Genomic DNA, 20,878 nt, shown 5'->3' with positions numbered 1-20,878 from the left:
GGTTAGGCTCCCTTAAGTGGAAGCACTGGTCCACGGGAACATTGGCACTCCAAAGGCTGGGAATGTCATCTTTAGACTATATTATTTAGGTAGAGCATTTGTCTAGCATGTGGGAGGCCCTAAGTTCCATTCTCAGTATCACAGGAAAAAAAAACAAGTACATAAGTCTTTATAGCAGTTTTATTAAAAAAAAAAAAACATCATAATTAGCAATACACCAAATATCCATCATTTGCTGAATGGAAAAATACAAAGTGTGTATACATACACTGGAATATTACTTGATCATAAATATAAGAGGAGAACTCATGGGTGCTACCACAGTATGAACCATATGAAGAAATCCAGTTACTAAAGACCACACAGAATGTGAATTCATTTTTCTGAAATTCCCATGTTTGGCCAAATTATTAAAAAAAGAAGTGGATTTGTATTTTCATGGATCTGATGTGTAGATGGGGACATGGAGAGTGATTCTAATTGGTACAAGGCTTCTTTTGGCATGAGGATAGTGTTCTGCAGTTGATTCTTCTGTTGGCTACACAACTCTGTGAAGATACTAAAAGCCATTGAACTGTACAATTTAAGTCATGCATTGAGTGATGTGTGAATTATATCACCACAAAGTAGTATTAATTAGAACTCTTAGATTTCAAGAGAAAAGAGATTTGGGGCAAGAAATTGCAATACCCAAAGCAGGTATTGGGTCCTCTGTCAAGACCTGTTGTTCTCAGATGTCCTTTACATGTTTCCAGTTGACCCATCTTTACAACTACTAAAGAACAGCTTTGTCTTGAAATGGGATTCCCAATTTTTCTGTGATGCTCCTCAATAGTTGGGAGACCTTGACTCACAACCGTCTCATCTCTACTGAATGGTGTAGCAGGAATGAATGTCCTCATGCTTCTGTTCCTCCTTACAGTCAGGAAAATTTGCAGGGGCTTCAATGCTTCCTTAAAGACAAAAAATCTTTAGACAATGTGTCTTTATTCTATGAATGTTACTTGATTTGATTCATAAATTTAGGATGAGTGGAAATCATTGTTCTAGTACAAAGCACTTTGAGTATCTTGGAATTCAGAGTTCCAGGACAAATGCTATGAGTGATTCATGTGTCTCTAAGGTCACTAAGCATGTATGGAACTTGTAAAACTTAGGATTCTACTGGTTTGTGCAGCGAGCTCATATATGACATATCACAGTGAATTTACATTAGTATTAAATATCAATTTTATGAAATTGCAACAGAAGTTTGTTTTCAGTTGATTACTTGAAATAACATCATGTTTTGAACATGATTGTTTTGTTTTTATTTTTCAGTCCTGGGATTTTAATCCAAAGGTGCTTTATCAAGGAGCTACATCCCCAGCTCACTGCTATTTTTTTGTTTTAAGACAGGGTCTCACAAAGGTGCCCAAACTAACCTCAAACTTGTGATCCTCCAGCCTCAGCCTCCTGAGAAGGTGGAATATCAAGCATGTACCTGTCTATTGATTGTTTTTTAAATATGTTCTTTGGTTGGGTAAATCTCACATTCACAAAACTTAATTTTGTCCTTGGATGCAGTGATGCCATATTGAACTGGACATCAGGTATAACTTTAAAGGCATCCACTCATGTGAATCTGATCCAATGTGCTTGGCAGAGGAGTTGTTCTTGATCCTAGTTGTGAAATTACATCCAAGTAAAGTCCAGAGATCAGCTGAATTCCTGTAAGCAACTCATTTTCCAGAAACAAGACTTTGTAGACTTGCTCCAGCTGAGCAGGCACCACAGAAGGTGCCAATGGAGGGAGCAGCTGGTGTGAGCAAAATAACTCCAGTGGTCTTGGAAGGTTTATGTCACACATTGAATCACTCTGGGACACCTGTTACCACACTAGTAACAGTGGTACACTGCAAATTCCTCAGGCTCCAAGCTGCTGATGAATGTGGTGAAGTCTGTCCCTGACCCACTGCCACTGAACCAGGCTGAGACTCCACTGGGCCAGCTAGATGCACCATAGATGAGAGCCTGGGAGCCTGATCAGGCTTCTGCTGGTACCAGGCTAAGGAGCTACTAACACTCACACTGGACCTGCAGGTGAGGGTGTCTCTTTCTTCTGGAGACAAGGACAAGGAAGCTGGAGTCTGTGTCAACAGAGTATGTCCAGTGGCATCTGAAATTGAAGATAAAACAGGAGAGGCACCATGTAATCTGGATCATACACCTGGTCTTCCCAGTAGAGCCAGAGAGTTTCATCTGCACTGAGTTTTAAACCCTTTGCTAGCTGAGCAGAAATGCCATGACCCAGGACCCAACCACACTGAAAGACTTTTAACAGTGCAGAACCATCCCATGGTCCCTCACAGGAGGCAGAGGAGCTGAATGGGGGCTGCCATGGTTCCTTCTGGGTCCCAACTGAGGCAGAGCTTCCTAGAGCTCTGACCAGACTCTGATATGGCTCTGGAGAGCAGGGTGGGCTGGGAGGGGCATGAAAAGCAGCTGGGAGGGGTGAACTGAACTTCCAGCTGCCAAGACTTTGCCTCCTCCTGTTAACACTTGAGCACCCCATGTCCAGTGGTCATGTCAGAAAAGGACCTTGCCTCAACCTTAGTGTTGAATTTCCACCTATGATCAAAGAGTTTACCCTTCTGTCCTCCTGCCTCACCAAACACCTAGATCAGCCAGAAGGGGTTTAGTGTAAAAAAGTTGGGGATGAAATAGAAGTTAATGGGAGGGAGAAGGGAAATTGCATAGAAGATGGAAGGAGACCCTCATTGTCATATAAAACACATGTGTGATGCTGTGAGGGGGGAGAAAAAAAGAGAAATGTGTCGCATTAGATTGGGTAGGGAGAGGTCATGGAGGGGAGGGGAGGGGAGGGGGGATAGGAAGGGCAGCAGAATAGAATAGACACTAGTGTTGCTGTATGTGTATATGTGGCCGTATAACCAATGTGATTCTGCAACCTGTACACTTGGAAAAATGAGAATTCATACCCCATGTGATTTAAATGTATAATATGTAAAGATCATTGTATTGTCATGAGCAAGTAATAAAAAAATGCAAAATAAAGAAAAAGAAAAAAGAAACCATATAAGTAACAAGAAAAAAATAAAAAAAAGTTTGGGGCCTGTTTTCTTTCTTTCTTCCTTTCTTCCTTCCCTTCCTTCCTTCCTTCCTTCCTTCCTTCCTTCCTTCCTTTCTTTCTTTCTTTCTTTCTTTCTTTCTTTCTTTCTTTCTTTCTTTCTTTTCTTTCTTTCTTTCCTCCTTCTCTAATGGGTCTGGCCATCTCCCCTGATCATGATGGTATCTGGTTTCAATGAACCATGAAGTTTTCTTCAACACATTTTTCCCCTTGCTTATCAATCTTTCCCAAAGTTTCTGAAGCAAAATTATTCTTTGAAAAATTCTAAAGACCAACATTCAGTTAGCCTTAGCAGTGATGCCCCCTGGACAGCCATGCCTGTACAGAGGGGCAGGACCTGGAACCTCAGCCTTCAGGGTACTGACACCATGTCCATGAAGACAGTCAGTAGCACTGTCCACACACACAAGAATCTATCCTTGGGTCATTCTCTATAACACTCAGTGGAGTGCACAACACACCCATCAACAGATGCTCAGGTGCTCCCCCCTTACCAATCGTGGAAGGCTCTGTTTATACTCCTGATAAGGTGTCAAGTAACATCATAATCAGTGAGAAAATATTTAATATTTATCCTTTAGATTGATTTTAAAAGTATCCACTTTAATCACTTTTATTTTATTGGAGGTCCTAGCAAATTCCACAAGGCAAAAAAAAGGATCTAAAAGGCACAAATTTTGAAAAACAGAAGTAAAATATTTTTATATTTTAATAACAATATTTTGTGCATAAATTTGTAAAGACCTAACTGAAAAATCTTAACATGTAATAATTTTACAAAGTCTCTGGACGCTCTGTCAGTATATACAGTACCTGTTGTGGATTAAAGAAGATTTATATAAATGCTTTATCATGTTCATAGAGTAAAAAACTTGATATTATTAAGATATCATTTTTTCCCAAAATTTAGACATACATCCACACACTCTAATCAAATCAATGTCTACAGTTTATTCCCTGAAATTGATAAACCGATGATAGAATTTATGAGGAAAATCAAAGGACCTAGTATGATAACAAAAATTTAAAGAAGAAAGAATACTGATAATTTTCAATTTTAAAACCTATTGTAGGGAATATAGCTCAGTGATAGAACATTTAAGAACATTTGCCCAGGATGCACAGTGCCTGAGTATTTTTTTCCCAGTAAAGTAGGAAAGAATGTGTGTGTGTGTGTGTGTGTGTGTGTACGTGTGCATGCACACGTCTATGTAAAACTATATATATGTAAAGTTATATATATATATATGTATGTATTCATATATATGTTTCTTCTGTAAGAGTGAATTATAGGTACAACTACAGTGGATATACAAAAATCCTCTGGAAATTCATGTGGAGCTAAATATATAATGTCACCTCATTTCTAACAAAGGTAATAAAAAGGATCATGAGGAATTTTTTTTCATTTTTTTAATAATTTGCAAAGAGCAATTGGGTGTAAAAATAAAATTAAATGGAGTTTAGAAAGATATTCTCACCCATATCTTATCAGTAAACATACAACAGAGGATAATAGTGTACAGGTAAGAGCTAAAATAATGCAGCTTCTAGAAGAGCTGAGGGGGATAAATTCCAACCTAAATGAGGCAGTTTCAAACAGGAAACAGATGTGCACAACCATAACAGAAGGAGAACATTGATACATTAAACTAATGAAAGCTAATTAAAGATATTATAGAGGACAAAAATAACTGGATATCCCATGTCCATGAATTGAAATATACCTATACTACTCAAAGTGAGATAGAGGTTCAATGTCATCCCTCTCAAAAGCCCAGTGGTATTTTTGAAGCAAAATTTGTGTGGATTACCAAAATAACATACAGAGCCAAAGCAATCTCAGGAAAGAAGAACAACCTGGAGGCATCACAATTCCTGAATTTAAACTGTAATGGAAACACTATGGTACAGGCAAAAGTGGCTGATATATAAGACATTGGTATATAATGGAAAACCCAGAAATGAACCTAAACATAAATGGTCAACCAGTCTTTCACAAAAACATTAAGAACACACAGTGGGGAAAGAAAATCTCATCAAAAAATCGTTTTGGGAAAAATTGATACACACATGCAAAGAATGAAACTAGACCCTTGTTCTACGCTATATACAAAATTTAACTCAACTTTATTAAATAATTAAATATAAGACTTGATAATGTAAAACCTAAAAGAAAATATGGGGGAGGAGTACCTTGACATTGGTTTTATTAATGTCTTTCCAGATTTTACACTAAAAGCATGGGCAAAAAAACAATCATAGACAAGTGGGAGTAAAAATTCTGTAAAGCAAAGGAAATAACAAAAGGAAGATGAAACTTAGAGAATGAGAGAAAATATTTACAAAAAAAAATTCAAATATTAATTAGTATTCAAGGTATCTAAATATTTCACAAAACTCAACAGCAAAAATCAAGAACAAAAACAAAAAAAAACATGATTTAAAATGGGCCAAAGACATGAAGAGACAATTTTTCAAAGAAGATGTATAAGTGGTCACCAAATATTTGAATAGGTACTCAATGTCACTGTTACAATTTAGATATGAGATATCACCCAAAGCTCATGCACAGGACAATGAAAGAAAGCTTAGAGGTGGAATGATGGGATAATGGAAGCTTTATCCTAATCAGTGAATGAATCCACCAATGCAGATTAAATGGTGGCAACTATAGGTAGACAAGGTGTAACTGAAGGAGGTGGGTCACTTAGGGTGTCCCTTTGGGTTTATATGTTGTCCCTGGTTAGAGGAGCTCTCTCTGCTTCCTCGTGTCCATGTCCTGAACTGCTTTCCTCCTCTATGTCTTTCCACCATGATGTCCTGTCTCAACTTAGGCTCAGTGCTATGGAGTCAGCCATCTGTTGTCAAAGACATCTGAATCCATGAGCCAAAATATACTTTCCTTCTCTGTGTTTTCTTCTCTGGTATTTTGAAAAAGTTGACTAAAACAAAAATTCATATCAAGAAGTATTTTGGTTGCTGTGACTAACCTAACCACATGTTTCAGATTCTTTGAAAACTTTTTGGAACTTGTGGGCAAAATTTTGAAAAGAGAGAGATGCAAGTTGTAAAAGCTTTAGGTTGTTGTGAGCAGAATTTAGTGGGTGATTCTGATGAAAACTCATAGACCAGAAAGCTGATGGAACTGTGGACAGTAAAGACTGGGCTCATGAGTTTTCAGAGGAGGAAGATTCTATTCCAGGGATGGAATTCAGGGGCACTCAAGTGCAGAACTACATCCCCAGACCTATTTTTTTAATGTTAAAATTTCTTTCATCATAATGATTATGGGCATGATATATAGGGCAAGGTGAGCACTCAAGGCAAATGAAGAAAGCACCTTTCTCCTCCATTTAACCAGATGAAACATTTTGACATTTTCATGATATGCAGGCTGAGTTAATACATTAACTTGGGTTGATAACTGGCAATAACAAATTTTTGTAGTTTGGGTTCTTTTGCCATAGCAACTCCAAGTAATGTAATTCCAGAACTATGCTGTGAGCTCTGAAATGGTGTTCATTTTCACATTCTTGAAGCTTTCATGTCTTAATTGGACACCTCTTAAGGCAGGGAACTGTCTGTTAAAAGAATGTTTTCCTCTTTGCTTACCCAGGCCACCAGCAATCTTTTTCAACAGTTATAAAAATAAGCTGGATGAAACTGTTGTGCCTGGATTTCTTTTCAAAACATTAGCTCCCTGAGAGAAGAAAGAAGTCCTAACCAATTGTTTTCATGAACAATGACCCCAGTACAATGTACCTAATGTCCTTTGCAGCAAAACCAAGAAGTCAGGCAACCCTGCTCATCTTGACTAGTTTATCAATAATTTATATACAAGATATATTTAAAGCTGATTTCAGACCAGGCATTGCAACCATAATCCCAAGAAACTGTTCAGTTTTAGCCCACTGAGGTTCTGGAAGATGCCAAATCAAGTGAGAAATCATCTCAAAGAAGAGTGGTGGTTCATCATCTTTTACAAGTGAGAGGAAAACATCAATAGAGAAGAAATAAAACAATTTCTCCTATATTCATTGAATCCTACAACTATATTCACAGCCTTAGTTGACAAAATCCAGAGTTTTCAATTTCCTGATATAGGAATCCTTTTTCAAGGTGACAGCTAATACCAAGAAGAGTTTTCAGGCTTTTCTTTGCCATGGCCCATGAACTCCAGTCTTTCAATAGGAATCTCTTTCTCTTTTACTGCTTTCTGGATGCACTGCTGGTAGCTCTTGAAGAGGTCATCATACGGGTCCCCAGAGCCATCTCCCTTGAGGAACTTTTCGGCAAACTAGAGATTGAAGCACTGGTCGTACTCGTGCTTCATGTCGGTGCAAGCCTCCCCGATGCTGTTCGTGGCTATGGCAGAGGTGACAGAGCCATAGCCTATTTTGATTTTATTTAGAGACAGAGTCTCACTGATTTATTTACTTTTGCTGAGGCTTTCTTTGAACTCACCATCCTCCTGCCTCAACCTCCTGAGCTGCTGGGATTACAGGCATGTGGTATGTGGATTGAGACTTTCTATGAGAGTGAATTTAAAGCTTATGGACTAATTAGTCTGATGTAGAAAATCCCATCCCTCATATGCTTTAAATTATCTCTTTATGTGGTTTTGTTCTACTATATTATTTACAGAATAATGTCATGAAAAGAGTCTGTACATATTAGTACAGATACATTCTTTTCTGAAATATGTTCAACATATTATTGGTTGAATCCAAAGATGCAGAACCCATTAATGCAAATGTTTGATTTTTTCTTCAAAAAATATATTAAAATTCAAAAACAGAAAGCAAATTGGCATGATATCAACTTAGAGGAGATATTACAATGCATACTTCTAACTGTGATAGTCAATTTATGCTGTCACCTTGACTGGATTAAAGAATGCTTATTCTCTTTTATTGCTGAGTAATATTCCATTGTGTATACACACCACATTTTCTTTATCAATTTATCGACTGAAGGGCATCTAGGTTGGTTCCACAATTTTATATTACGAATTATGTTGCTATAAACATTGATGTGACTGTGTTCCTGTAGTATGATGTTTTTATGTTCTTTGGGTCTTTATATATCTTAAGAAGAATTTTTTTTGTCAGTGTACTGTATCAAATTGAGATTAAATAATGCACTATTGAGTGATAAATGGATAGTAGAAGAAATCAAGGATGAAATAAAAACATTCTCACAGGTAAAAGAGAACACTGATACAACATATCAAAATCTCTGGGACACTAAGAGGAAAGTTCATTGCATGAAGTTCATTCCTTAAAAGAAAAAAACCCTAGAAAAAGAAGAACAAATCAACACCAAAAGCAGTAGAAGACAGAAAATAATTAAATCAGAGCTGAAATTGAAACAAAAGAAATGATGAAAAAAATTGGCAAAAAAGCTGTTTCTTTGAAAAAATAAATAAAATAGGTAAGCCCCTGGCCATTTTAATGAAAAGAAAATTCAAATTATGAAAATACAAAATGAAAAAGGAAATATCACAATGGACATATCTGAAATACAGAAGATAATTAAAAACTATATTGAAAATTTATATTCCAATATAATAGAAAATATTGAAGACATTGACAAATTTCTAGAGACATACGACCTACCCAAACTGAATGATGAGGTCATACATGATTTACACATATCAATTTTAAGTAATGAAATAGAAAATGCCATGAAAAGCCTACCATCCAAGAAAAACCCAGGACCAGAGGGATTCTCAGCTGAGTTCTATAATACTTTCAAAGAAGAATTAACATCAATACTTCTCAAAGTATTCCGTGAAATAGAAAAGGATGGAACTCTTCCAAACTCATTCTATGAGGCTAATATGACCCTGATACCAAAACCAGACAAAGACACATCAAGGAAAGAAAACATGAGATCAATATCCCTCATAAACCTAGATGCAAAAATTCTCAATAAAATTCTGGCAAATATTAAAATATTAAAATTCTCTCTCTCTCTCTCTCTCTCTCTCTCTCTCTCTCTCTTCCTTGCTTTAAAAAAAAGAGAATGTCATGCTAAGCGAAATAAACCAATTCCACAAAACCAAAGGCCAAATGTTTTCTCTAATATATAGATGCTAATTTACAATAAAGTGAGGGGCACTAGGGAAGAATAACTCTCCCTTAGATTAGGTAGAGGGAAGTGATGGGGGAGAGGGAAGGGGATGTGGGGATAGGAAAGATAATAGAATGAAACAGACATTATTACATTATGTATATATGTGACTGCATGACCAGTATGATTCCACAAGGGCACAATCAGAACAATGAGAAGTTATATCCCATCTATGTGTATCAAAGTGCATAAATACATTCTATTGTCACATTAAAACAAATAAATTAATTAACTTTTTTTTAAAAGAGCAAGATGCCAAAGGGAATGTCCAGGAGGTCCACTGACAGGAAGTTCCAGGAGATCTGACCTGTGTTGATGGGAAGTGGAGGTGGTGGGTGAGTGGGAGGAGCAGGAGGGCCTGTGAGGGGCTGGGACACCTGTATCCCCCACGGGGCAGTGGCTAAGGGGTGTAGGAAGTTCATGTTCACCCAGCTGGTCACTTTACATTCACTTACTGGCAACACGTGTGCTTTTCTGGATTTAATTGCATCTGGCTTTAAATGAAGGCATGAGAGGAGTTACTGAGCCAGAGCCTCAGAGTCGGTTTCCATCTCCTTCTGCCAACACAGGAAGCAAGCTGAGCTCTGAGAACCTCCAAAGCCACATCTGTACAGGATTACTAGAGATCAGTCACTAGACACGTGAGCCCTTAGTGTGGTTTCAACACCCAGCAATCTCCAAATCTCAGTCCCTGGCCACTGGCTGTGGAGTGTGTGCTGCTGGTCAGTGTCCCTCATGGTGGTGGTAGTTGAATGGCCTTTCAGAAGTCTAATGTCCCTTTCAGGCCTTTACCATGAGCCCAGCCAGTGCTTTCAACCAGACCAGACCCAGTGCCTCTGAGCATGCCCCATGGCAGAGGGCAGCTGGTGACATCATGTGACCCCCCTGTACCATTCCTGGAAGGAGGGATTGTGCATGGGGTTGTGACTGTGTGGGAGGGACAGCAGAGTCCTGCTGGTAATCAGAGCTGGCAGCAACCTCAGCCTCTACCCTGCTGATTTTGAGAGTGAATTTAGTCTGAGACTGTACTCCAGCAAACCCATCTGGGATGCCAGATTATCACTTATCAGCTTCATAGATGAGAATCTTGGGAGCCTGGCCTGGTTTCTGCTGGTACCAGGTTAGAGTGTCACTAATGCTCTCAATGACAGTTCAGGTGATGGAGGTGCTCTGTCCTTGAGACACACCCAGGGAGTCTGGTGACTGCATCAGCCCCAGGATCCCACTGGAAGCTGGGAAGGAAGAAACAGCATTCCTGTTGTCAAATGTGTCCCACTCCATTTCCTCCAATAGACCTGGCTGTCCTGGTCCCCTAACCTCAGAGCACTGTGGCCAGATATGCAAATAACCCTGGGAGACTCTCACACTAGGAGGAGAGAACTCCATCAGCTCAGGCTATCTACTGTGCTCTCCCCTCACCTGGATGCTAGAATAGCAGAAGGCAGAAGAGTGTGGCCAGGCCACCCATGGTTAGATGGGCCCTTCCTGAGGCCCCTGCTGCCCAGGGTCACCAAGAGGCCTATTCACAAGGACTTTGAGAAGCAGAAATGGACTCTGGGGAAACATGCAAATCAGCAAGGGTGGGGCAGACGCGGCTTGGCAGCTGCAGAGCTGGTGTTCTGGGGGCTCAGTTCCTGCTGATGTCCACCTGTTATCCCAGAGGAGTTTCTTGGCCTTATGAGATAAAATCTTCCCTAATTATTCTGGTTCTTATTTGTGTAAGATTTTGTAGTTAGAATGAGGCATGCTCCTTTTAAGAAAGAGTAAAAAAAAAAAAACAAGTTACTTGATCTCATGGCTTAATCCTTAATATGAACATGTGATCTTTTTTTCCAAAATCCCATGGAATATCAACTTCTAGATATGATGGAAAAGGTGGCTCTGTGTTGACATGTGGCTTAGAGGAGATGCTAAGTGCCCTGGGCAAGGGGAATTCTCGGAGCAAATGCATAGTATACCTCTTGGGAGAGCTGTGCAGCAGAAAAGACCCAGATTATTTGAGCATATTTTCATGGCCGGTGTGATCCCTTGTTTGAGAAGCTAATAGATTTTGTTTCTTAACTTTTTCTTGTTTTCTGTAACATTTTTTAACCATTTCTCTGATAGCACTGTCATGCTTTAGAGTGTGTTTTCTTTGCCTGAGAGGGTTCTTGGATGCTCATTAACAGCACTCCCTTTCTGTCCTCACAGTAAAACTCTGTGCTCACTCTGCCTTCTGATTCTCCTTTCTCTAAGTACACTGAGATATATCTTAACTAAAAATTATTAATACATGTAAAAATTAACATATATTTTACATCCTCTATCAATATGGTTGGGCTTTTGTACTGTAACACATTATTATGTTCAGTGACACTAATTTATACAACCTGAACTCACTGGTGCTCTTGAGGATGATCATTATTTTGGTTAAAATGCACTTTCCAATAACAGCTCTTCTCAGAATGCAGAAGAGAGGTAGGACCACAGCAGTCATAGCAGGTAAACTAGACTTCAGCACAAAACTGAACAGGGAATGAAAGGAAAGATCATTACAGAAGACACTGGAGCCATTTCATCAAGAAGCTGGGATTGTGAGTGTGTATGCACCCAACATTGGAGAAATTAATCATAGAAAGCAAACATTAATAGATCCACAGGGAAATGAAGACAGCAATGCAATCATACCAGGGCACATGGGTCTTTAGAAACCAGAAGAGAGGAAGGACCACAGCAGTCATAGCAAGTAAACTAGACTTCAGCACAAAACTGAACAGGGAATGAAAGGAAAGGTCATTACAGAAGACACTGGAGCCAGTTCATCAAGAAGTTGGGATTATGAGTGTGTATGCACCCAACATTGGAGCAAATAATCATAGAATGCAAACATTAATAGATCCACAGGAAAATGAAGACAGCAATACAATAATACCAGGGCACATGGGTTCCCTACTTTCAGCAATGAATAGACAGGAACCACCATTGTAGACAAATGGAACCAATGGACATCTACCAGACTTCGTTTCCAACAGCAACAGAACACACATTCTTTTTCAATCAAGCATGGACCATTCTCCTGAGCATATGTTAGACAACTAAACACATCATGGCTACTTAAGAAGACTGAAATCACCAAGTGTCTTCTCCTAATACAATACCATAAAACTAGAGCTCAGTACAGAATAATTGTAGCACAATCACAAATGGGTGCAGATTTTAAAATATCGTCCTGAAGTACCAAATGGTCAAAGAAGAAATGAAATAAAAGTTTTTGTGCTAAGACAAATGAGAATACTAACAACACACCTGAGCCTATGGGGTGCATCAAAGGCTGTTCAAAGAGGAAGGTTTACAGCAGTAGCTACCTTCATGGAAAACAGGAAATATGTTTAAACAGCTAGCTTTACATCCAGGGGAGGAAGACCAGATGGTCCAGCTAAGCCCTGTGTTACCATGAAGAACAGACGTTACAAACATCATCATAAAATAGAGATGAGAACAACAATAGAAAATAAGCAAAACTAAATATTGGTTTTAGGAAAAGATAGATATAATTGGCAGATTGTTGATTAGATTAAATTAAAAAGCATCTCAAGTGAAATTAGAAATAAAAGAGAAAATTTAGATCTAGTAACAACCATTCAAAGGATTGTAAGGGAACAGAATGAACAATAAATAGAATAACCTAGAAAAAATGGATAAAGTCCTAGACAGAACCAACTATCAAGAATAAGTTATGGAGAAACAGACAATCTGAATAGAGCAATATAAAGAAGGAGATGGAGTCAGTAAGTGAGACTCTCCCCTCAATGGCCAGGGTGTAGTTCAGTGGCAGAGGTCTTGCCTAGTGCATGACAGGCCCAGGGTCCATTCCTAAAACTTCAGGAAGGAAGGGACACAAGGAGGAAAATAAATCATCTGTTAAAGAATATCTCAGAATTCGATGGCTTCACAATTGATTTTATGAAATATTTAAAATATTGCACTGTTGGGATTGAACTCAGGGCCTCTTGCATGTCAGCAAGTGTTCTACCACCCAGCTACATACTCAGCCCCTCAAATATTTAAATAAAATTGATCCTTCTCACCCATCACAGAGGGGCATGCCTGTAATCTCAGCTGCTCTGGAGGCTGAGGCAGGAGGGTCATAAGTTTTAAGCCAGCCTCAGTAAAAGTGAGGCATTAGGCAACTCAGTGAGACCCTGTCTCTAAATAAAATACAAAACAGGGCTGGGGATGTGGCTTAGAGATTGAGTGCCCCTGAGTTCTATTCCCCATACAACTCCCCACCCACCAAAGAAAGTATTGAGAATTTTTAAACTACCAAAAATTGAAGAGGCAGGAGCACTCCAATCTCTGGACTTGTTTTACCTGCCGAATGTGTGAAGGATACACTGCCCAAGAACCCAGGGCTGACCCTGCAGCACCGACCACCTTCTACCCTTGGAATGTGAAAACTGAGGCTGTCCACTGGAGAGACAGAGGCCACCTGCAGGAGAAGCACCCAGCCCACAGCCCCACCCACACCCACACCTGTGGGCAGCCTGGCCCTGGCATAGCAGGGAGCTAGCTAAGAACTGTGAGCAGGCTCTTTCTTATGGGGAGGAGTGCTCTGCCTCTGGTGCTGTGCAGAAGAGCTCAGGAACATTGACAGAAAACCAAAATAAAACAAACAAACAAAAAACATTTGAAGTTGCCCACGACTCCTCCAATTGGCCTGTCATTAAGAGGAGAACCCAGGAGCCCTGGCTGAAAGCAAATCCAAATGTGAGGCAGGTAGATGAGGCCATCATGAGGCTCCAGCCCAGGTCACCTGCTGTGGACAGCTGCATGCAGCATCCAGGCACAGCTGCAGAGGACCCTTGGCCATGCCACAGCCTCTCAGGAAGAAGTGAACCATCATTCAGTCTGAGGGTCAGGGGCTTTATTATGCAGTGATAGATGATGGAAACCCATTCATAAATCCCTTGGCACCTCTCCCCTGGGGTGGAATGTGAGTTGCACACTATTCCCTGCCCCTGCTTCAGCAGGTCAGAAGGCACAGCTCTGAGAACATGCAGAGCTGCAGAAAGGCCTCTTCACACATCCCAGGCTGCGCCCCCTGCTGAGAGCAGGTGTCTGCACAGGGCATGGTCTGGAGCACACAGGAGACATTTCTGCTTGGGCTCAGTCACTGTGAGAGTCTTGCTGAAGTGCTGCTGACAGTAAAACCCCCAACATCTTCAGCTTCCACTCCATGGATGGACAGGGAGAAGTCAAAACCTGAGCCACTTGCCAGGATCTGGGAAGGGGTTCCAGCAGCCCTGGCAGATGCCCCAAAGATGAGCAGCCTGGGAGCCTTCTGTGGTCTCTGTTGGTATCAGGCCTTGGAGGTACCTACCGCCATGCTGCTTCTACAGGTGATGGAGACAAAGGCACCTGGAGAGGCTGCCAGTGTCTCTGGGGACTGAGTCAGGGTGATCTTCCCCCTGCAGCCTGCAAGGACACAGCATCCTGTGTGCACCATGAGTTACTACTCTCAAAGGATTGTTAGAAAAACAGTGCCCCCATCTCCTCAGAGAGGCCCGAGGCAGGTTAAAAGCTCCCTGTCTCTGTCTCTCTGTCACCCTGGGGCTTGGCCTTGGGTTCCCAGTAGTGAAAACAATTCACCATATTACACTGTCATTAAAAAGCACACTGACAAACAGTATCCCTAGGCCTACAGCCAAATTCCCAGCTTAATGTCTTCCACCTGAGTGTGCTTACCCTGAAACCCTACCACCAGGAGGCAGAAGAGGTGGACCAAGTGGCTCATCCTGCAGTGTCCACAGAACCTGCTGCTCTGGACCCAAAGACAAGGCAGGGGGCCTGGGCACCTGTTGTAAGTCCATGTGCTCTGGAATTGGCACTCATGTCCAGGGGTTAAAGAGGCACAGCTGGCCTTGGAGTTCATTTGCATACCTGATGGCCTGAATCAGAGCTACTCTCCAGGGTCATGCAGGGCTGGCAGGCTCTCTCCACTTGCCCCTCTATGGAGGTGGCCAGGGGTGCATGAACTTCTGATCCCTTGGAGGCTGCTCTGTGTGGGACAAAGGTGCTGGCAGCTCCCAAGCTCCTTTCCAGAAGATAGAGTGAGGTCACCCAGAGCCTGCCGGACACCTGTAAAGAGGTCCCTGTGCACACTGCTGCCATGACAGTGAGGGGCAGCTCTAAGGCTTCTCCAAGTAGATGCCAAGCTGACAGAAGCCTAGCAACTAGGTGTCCCAGGAGGACTCGGTGCACTGACCTTCTTCATCACGGGACCCTGTGAGGAGAGAGTCCAGTGAGTCCCTGAACTTCACCTTGAGTGGAATAAAGGAAGAACTAAGTGAGGCATGGATCTTCAACAGTCTCCAGAATAGCTAAGGGCACAGGAGGGACGGGTGGACAGGTGATGGGTTTTGAGTTCCAGACCATAAACTTGGGTATTATATTCCTATATTAAAGATTTCCCCCATCTGATGAGATGAGGCAGGACTAGAAATCTGATTCTAATCAAGCACTGAAAGCATTTCAAATTACTTCATGAAATTAACTAAGAAAATACAACCAACATTGTAGTCTTTTTGTACTTTGGAAGTGTAGTGACATCACTTGGCCCACAACATATGTGTCACCAATAAGGTGGGTCCCAATTTAGCCAGGGGTTACCTGCTCCCTCCCTGAGTCCTGCGGGCCCCTCATCCTTGAAAACAATCCAGGGTCCAGGTAGAAACAACCCAGGATCTCCTCTGTAAGACCCACATCTCCCCCATGGTGGAGGGCCATGCTGGTTGTGTCCAATCTCTGCATGGAAATGGTGACAGGCAGGTCATTCAGCAGCTCTTCCTATGTGGGCCCCTCCAGGGTGCAGAGACCCTTGGATAAGTGAGGTTACTGGTGACCATGAAGGAGAGAAGCTGAGGGTGCAGGTAGGGAGACACAGTGTTTTGAGAACATGAAGGCTTGGTTCTTCACCATTCAGGTCACTGAGTGTGGGTCCACCAGGGCAGGTCCTCTGCTATGCTAGCCTGCCTTGTATGGAAAGTGCCTGGCAGATGTGATGGAGGATATTCACATGGGGAGATGATCCAGAATTAACCAGATGGATCCTAAAGGTGTTTTCATAAGAGAGCAGGAAATCTAACATGGAAGAGGGGAGGCCATGTGAACAAGGACATAGTCACTGTGGGGATGTGGCCTCAGCCAGGGGAGCTGCATCCTCCAGAAAGTGAAGACAGTGGGCTTGTGCAGGAGCTCTGCCACCAGTGCCCTGGGCCTGTCCCATGGAAAGAGACCCAGCTTTCTGCACTCCAGAACCCCGAGAGTCTCTCTGCTGTTTTAAGCCAACAGCTTTTTGATACTGTGTTATGACAGCCCTAATCAGCTGACACAAACAGGGCTTAGAAAACCCAGATTGAAGGGGCTGAGGTCATTTATAATCTCAATGACTTTCTAATGCTGCACAGATTGGAGAGAAAGAGGCTTCCCTGGTGGAACAAATGCACATCTGCCCACCGTGTGTATGATGCCAAGCCAGAGCTCACTGCCTCTCAGGGAGAAGACAGGCATGTGCACACCATGGCCTGGGGTTGTAGCAAAGGGAAGGACTTCACTGCACATCAACCCACACAGAGACAGGAGGACAGCTTACACCTACATCTCCTGCTGGCCTGTGCAGTGAGATTCTGAGGGCTATGGGGAGTCAATGATGCCCTGGGTGGTCTTGATTGGAGGCAGTTGTATCTTTGAAAGTTTTTAATATTGTTTTCTGTGTTCTGATTTCATGGTCAGCACTCCAGCTCTTGATTTTAGGGAAGTGAGCTTACAGTTATGGGTCTAGTATTCTGTTGGTTTGAGGATTTTGGTTCTTTCAAGCTCAGGGTCAACCTTAGGTCAGACTTCCAGGTGTGTCCCAGGGCATGTTCTATAAAATATCAAACAACAGCTAGAAATGAGACAGTTATTTGGAATGTGAGCAATAGGGGAGAGGGTGTAACTCCACTCTGATTGGAATGATTATGAGGCAAGGGCAAATGGATGCTCAGGAGAGGCAGAGAGCAAAGAAACATGAGGAGGTCAGTGACTGTGGCTGGCATGGCCAAAGCCAGGATTCTGCCTCCAGTGGAATCCTGGGAACAAGGCTCCTATTCATTTGATGATTCCACTCATGGCAAAGGCACTCAGGTCCTTGAGGGATGCTTCTGTGTTGCAATAGGCTGACATTTGCACTGTAGGCCTTAGTGGTACCCAGGAGAAGGCTTGGCCTAGAGCAGGAGCAGGCTCCAGAGAATTAGGTGACACTGAGGACTTTCAGTTAAGAATGATGAAAACCAACCAGGAATATCTTATGTAGTGTCTTCATTCTAAGATATTCAGGGGTGCACAAAACAGCCCTGGGGATTTTCTCCAATTTGTGTGTATATCTCATGGTCCATGGTATGGTCCAGCTGCAGGCAACCTTGGAATCTTTAGTGTTCCATTCACAGATGAGGGGACATTCACAGGATGGGTCATTTGCCCAGAGCCACATGGAGAGAGGGGTGGAAAAGGGGGCTGTCAGAGCTGACCCCAGCCTGCCTCCTGGGATGGCCTGAGACTTTCAGCAGCCTCCTGGTGGAGCAGCAGCTGGGTGAGATTGATGTCTTAGAGGTGACAGAGGAGGCGCATGCCCTGAAAACAGCACAGCTACTGGCAGAGTAGCATATGTCCAGATGTGCAGGCATCATGCACAGGGCAGCAAGAGCTGGCAGGAGCTGGGATCCAGGCCTATTTTGTGCTGCTACCTGGCTGGGACCCTGTTGATCCTCAGGCAGGCCCTGCAGATGCTAGAGATCCTATCTTCTGGGACAGAAGGAGGGAAGCTAGAGACATGGTCCATTTTAGGATTCCACTAGCCTCTAAGTCAGAATTAACATGAAGACCCTCAACTTTCAACAGCAAGAACATGTTCATTCTATGTGCTGTGACTGTGATCAGAGACAGAACAGGTGGACAACACCATGTGCAAATAAACCTCACATGTCACACAATGAGGATGAGTGTCCTCCTTCCTCACGAGTCAGAAGAGCAGGAGAGAGGGGAGCCAGGCAGGTTCATGTCCATGAGGTTGGTCCTGAGGCTGCTCCTGCTCAGGGAATGTCGGGATTCTGAAGTAATCTTCAGGGGCTGTCATAGGGAGACACATCTTCCTGGTCTCAGTGGCTCAGATAGTAAAGATGTGTCCTCTCAATCTTCTGCAGACTGAATGTCCAAAGTCAAGGGGCAGCCGATGACTCCTCTGTCATAGGCTCTCTTCCTAGGGCTCCCTTCTTCTCTGTGCTCATAGGCTTCTCCTTGTGGCCTGAGAGGGGTGGAGAGGCTCCCTGGACAGAGAGCTCCCTGGATGTCTATTTAGAAGGACATGGTTACTGTGGTACCAGCCTCACCTGGATGACGTTGTTTAACTTACATTTCTTCTTATAGAATACTTCTGCAAACACACCAACAATGAGGTGAGGTGTCAACATATGAAAGGGGGCAGTTTTACTAATAGTAAAAAAATGGCCTTAGTTACTAGGTGAAGGGGTACAAAGGCAGGGCTCTGCATCCAGTCTCAGAGCACCAACACAGAGAAGTTTGTCCACACCTCAGCCTCCAGGCAGGTCCTCCACATGCTCCTGGCCATACAGAGTCCCCATTCAAGCCTGGGAATCTCCCTGTAGGTAAGGGACAGTATCACTCTGTTACTTACCTAGTATTTCCAAGATTCAGCTTCTCTTTGCAAATTGTGGTCTCTTCTGACCCCTACAGGTTCTTGATTGGTATTGCATTTTACAGGGTCAGAAATGGTACCAAGGCAGCTTCCTGGAGTCCCTTTTCTCTTTCTGTTGGAGCTCATTCTATTGCATCAGTCACCAGTGTGATTCTGTAGAGAACATAAAATGATCCCTCCTCTGATGTAGACATGAACGTTAGGGCACAAGACAAACAGATAATTTCTTATTCAGAAAATAAAATAGTCCTAGGACAGTAGGGCACATCTGGATGCTGTGATCCATGTGAGATGCAACAGGTGTCAGTTTATAAAGGCTCCTGAGGGCTGCAGTGCATACTGTCAGAAGTTGCTAGAACCCTGTTCTCCTGGTCTAGATCTGTCCATGCAGCCCCATTCCCATCATCCCAGGTGCCTTCCCGAGCCTACTCTAGGCCACAACAACTATACCAACTTAGAAGGACCTGTGGCCACCCAGTAGATAAGGAGGTTTCTATTCTGAGCTGCGGCTCCATAAAAGACCTTGTGAAACTTTTAGACCAACACTGGCCAACAGAATCTCCTGCCATGATGAAGAGATATGCAACTGAGCTCTACTCTGTGGCAGCTATTAGCCACACGTGGCCTGTGAGATTCATCACAGGAAAGAACCAAGTGTAAAGAAAATGTTCATTTTAAAATTTAACTGAATCTAAGATTATAGAGTCCCTGTGGCTAGTGTGCTCAACATAAGACAGCACAGTTCTAAAAGCAGTATCAGCACAATTTCTTCTGCCACCAGGATGCTAATTAATAGGCACACAGTCTAATTGGCACACAGTCTGCCCCATGTCATAGCAATATTGATGGACATTGATATCCTCAGCCTCCAAGCTTCCTCTGATGGGCAAACATTAGAAAGGTGTTGTCCTGTTACTCTGATGTCTTTTTCTGCTGGGATGGTTTCTAAAGATTTTTGTTCCTTTGAATGGCTCATGTTTCCCTGCTCCTTTGTGTGCCTTGCCATCTTCTGTTGAACTGCAGACTTTGAATTAAACATTCACCTACCCAGTCTTTGAATTCTGATGTGGAACCCCTTCACTATGATCTGAGGCCTGGTATCTGCCTGGATAAAGGCTTTCATCATTCATGAGCATGCAGGTGCCTGAGTATATGCTTCCTCTCCCAATCTCCCCAGTATCCATGGCTATTGATAAATGAGCTGATTATCCAAAGGGTCCCATGGAAGCTTCTTTAGGGCCTGGGTGTGCTGTGTATTTCCTGATCCCTTTTCCTTCATGAAGTGGTCACTCACAAAACCACGCACCACTGCTGTCCACAGTTCCCTCACCTGAGAGCTGAGCCTTGCACTTGTCCCTGTCTGAGTTCTGAGTCATGTGATACAGAAAGCAGTCCACCAGGCAGCCCACAGATGAGGTAGAAAGTCATAAGTAAGTGTTGCTCTGTTCCTCCTGGGTCGCTGGAGGGATCAGGAAATTGGGCCCTTTGATCTTTATCCGGCCTTTTCCTGCAGGAATGGGGTTGGGAAAGGTGTACAAAGGTCCAGATGATTCCTGCTGTAACTCAAGTATCTTTTCTTGACAAGGCTTTCACTTTTATGTTTCAGAAGAATTTGTAGTGTAATCAGAATTTTTATCAGGTTTTCCCATTTAATTTTCAGTTTTTTAAAATTTATTTCATTTTTATTTTTCAATAGGAAAAAAGTTCCCAGAAATCCTTACTTTAAAAAAAAACAACTATTCATTGATGAAATTGATTTAAATTAAAAAAAAATATATTTGATGAGACCATTCTTTTCAATTTGAAGGATTGATTTTTCTAATTGCTCTGCAATATTTTCTTTACATTACACTAACAAATGGCTTATTTTAACTTTAGTT

At 42.3% G+C, this 20,878-nt stretch overlaps 1 pseudogene; it reads right to left on the bottom strand.

Moving 5' to 3' along the window:
- Positions 1-7,259: 7,259 nt before the first annotated feature.
- On the bottom strand, positions 7,260-14,633 carry LOC107158509 (annotated as a pseudogene).
- Positions 14,634-20,878: the final 6,245 nt, after the last annotated feature.

The sequence above is a fragment of the Marmota marmota genome, unplaced genomic scaffold, assembly GCF_001458135.2.
Source record: "Marmota marmota marmota unplaced genomic scaffold, marMar, whole genome shotgun sequence".
Taxonomy (NCBI): Eukaryota; Metazoa; Chordata; class Mammalia; order Rodentia; family Sciuridae; genus Marmota; species Marmota marmota.
Note: the sequence above shows the minus strand (reverse complement) of the source record. Positions and strands in the feature narration are given on the sequence as shown.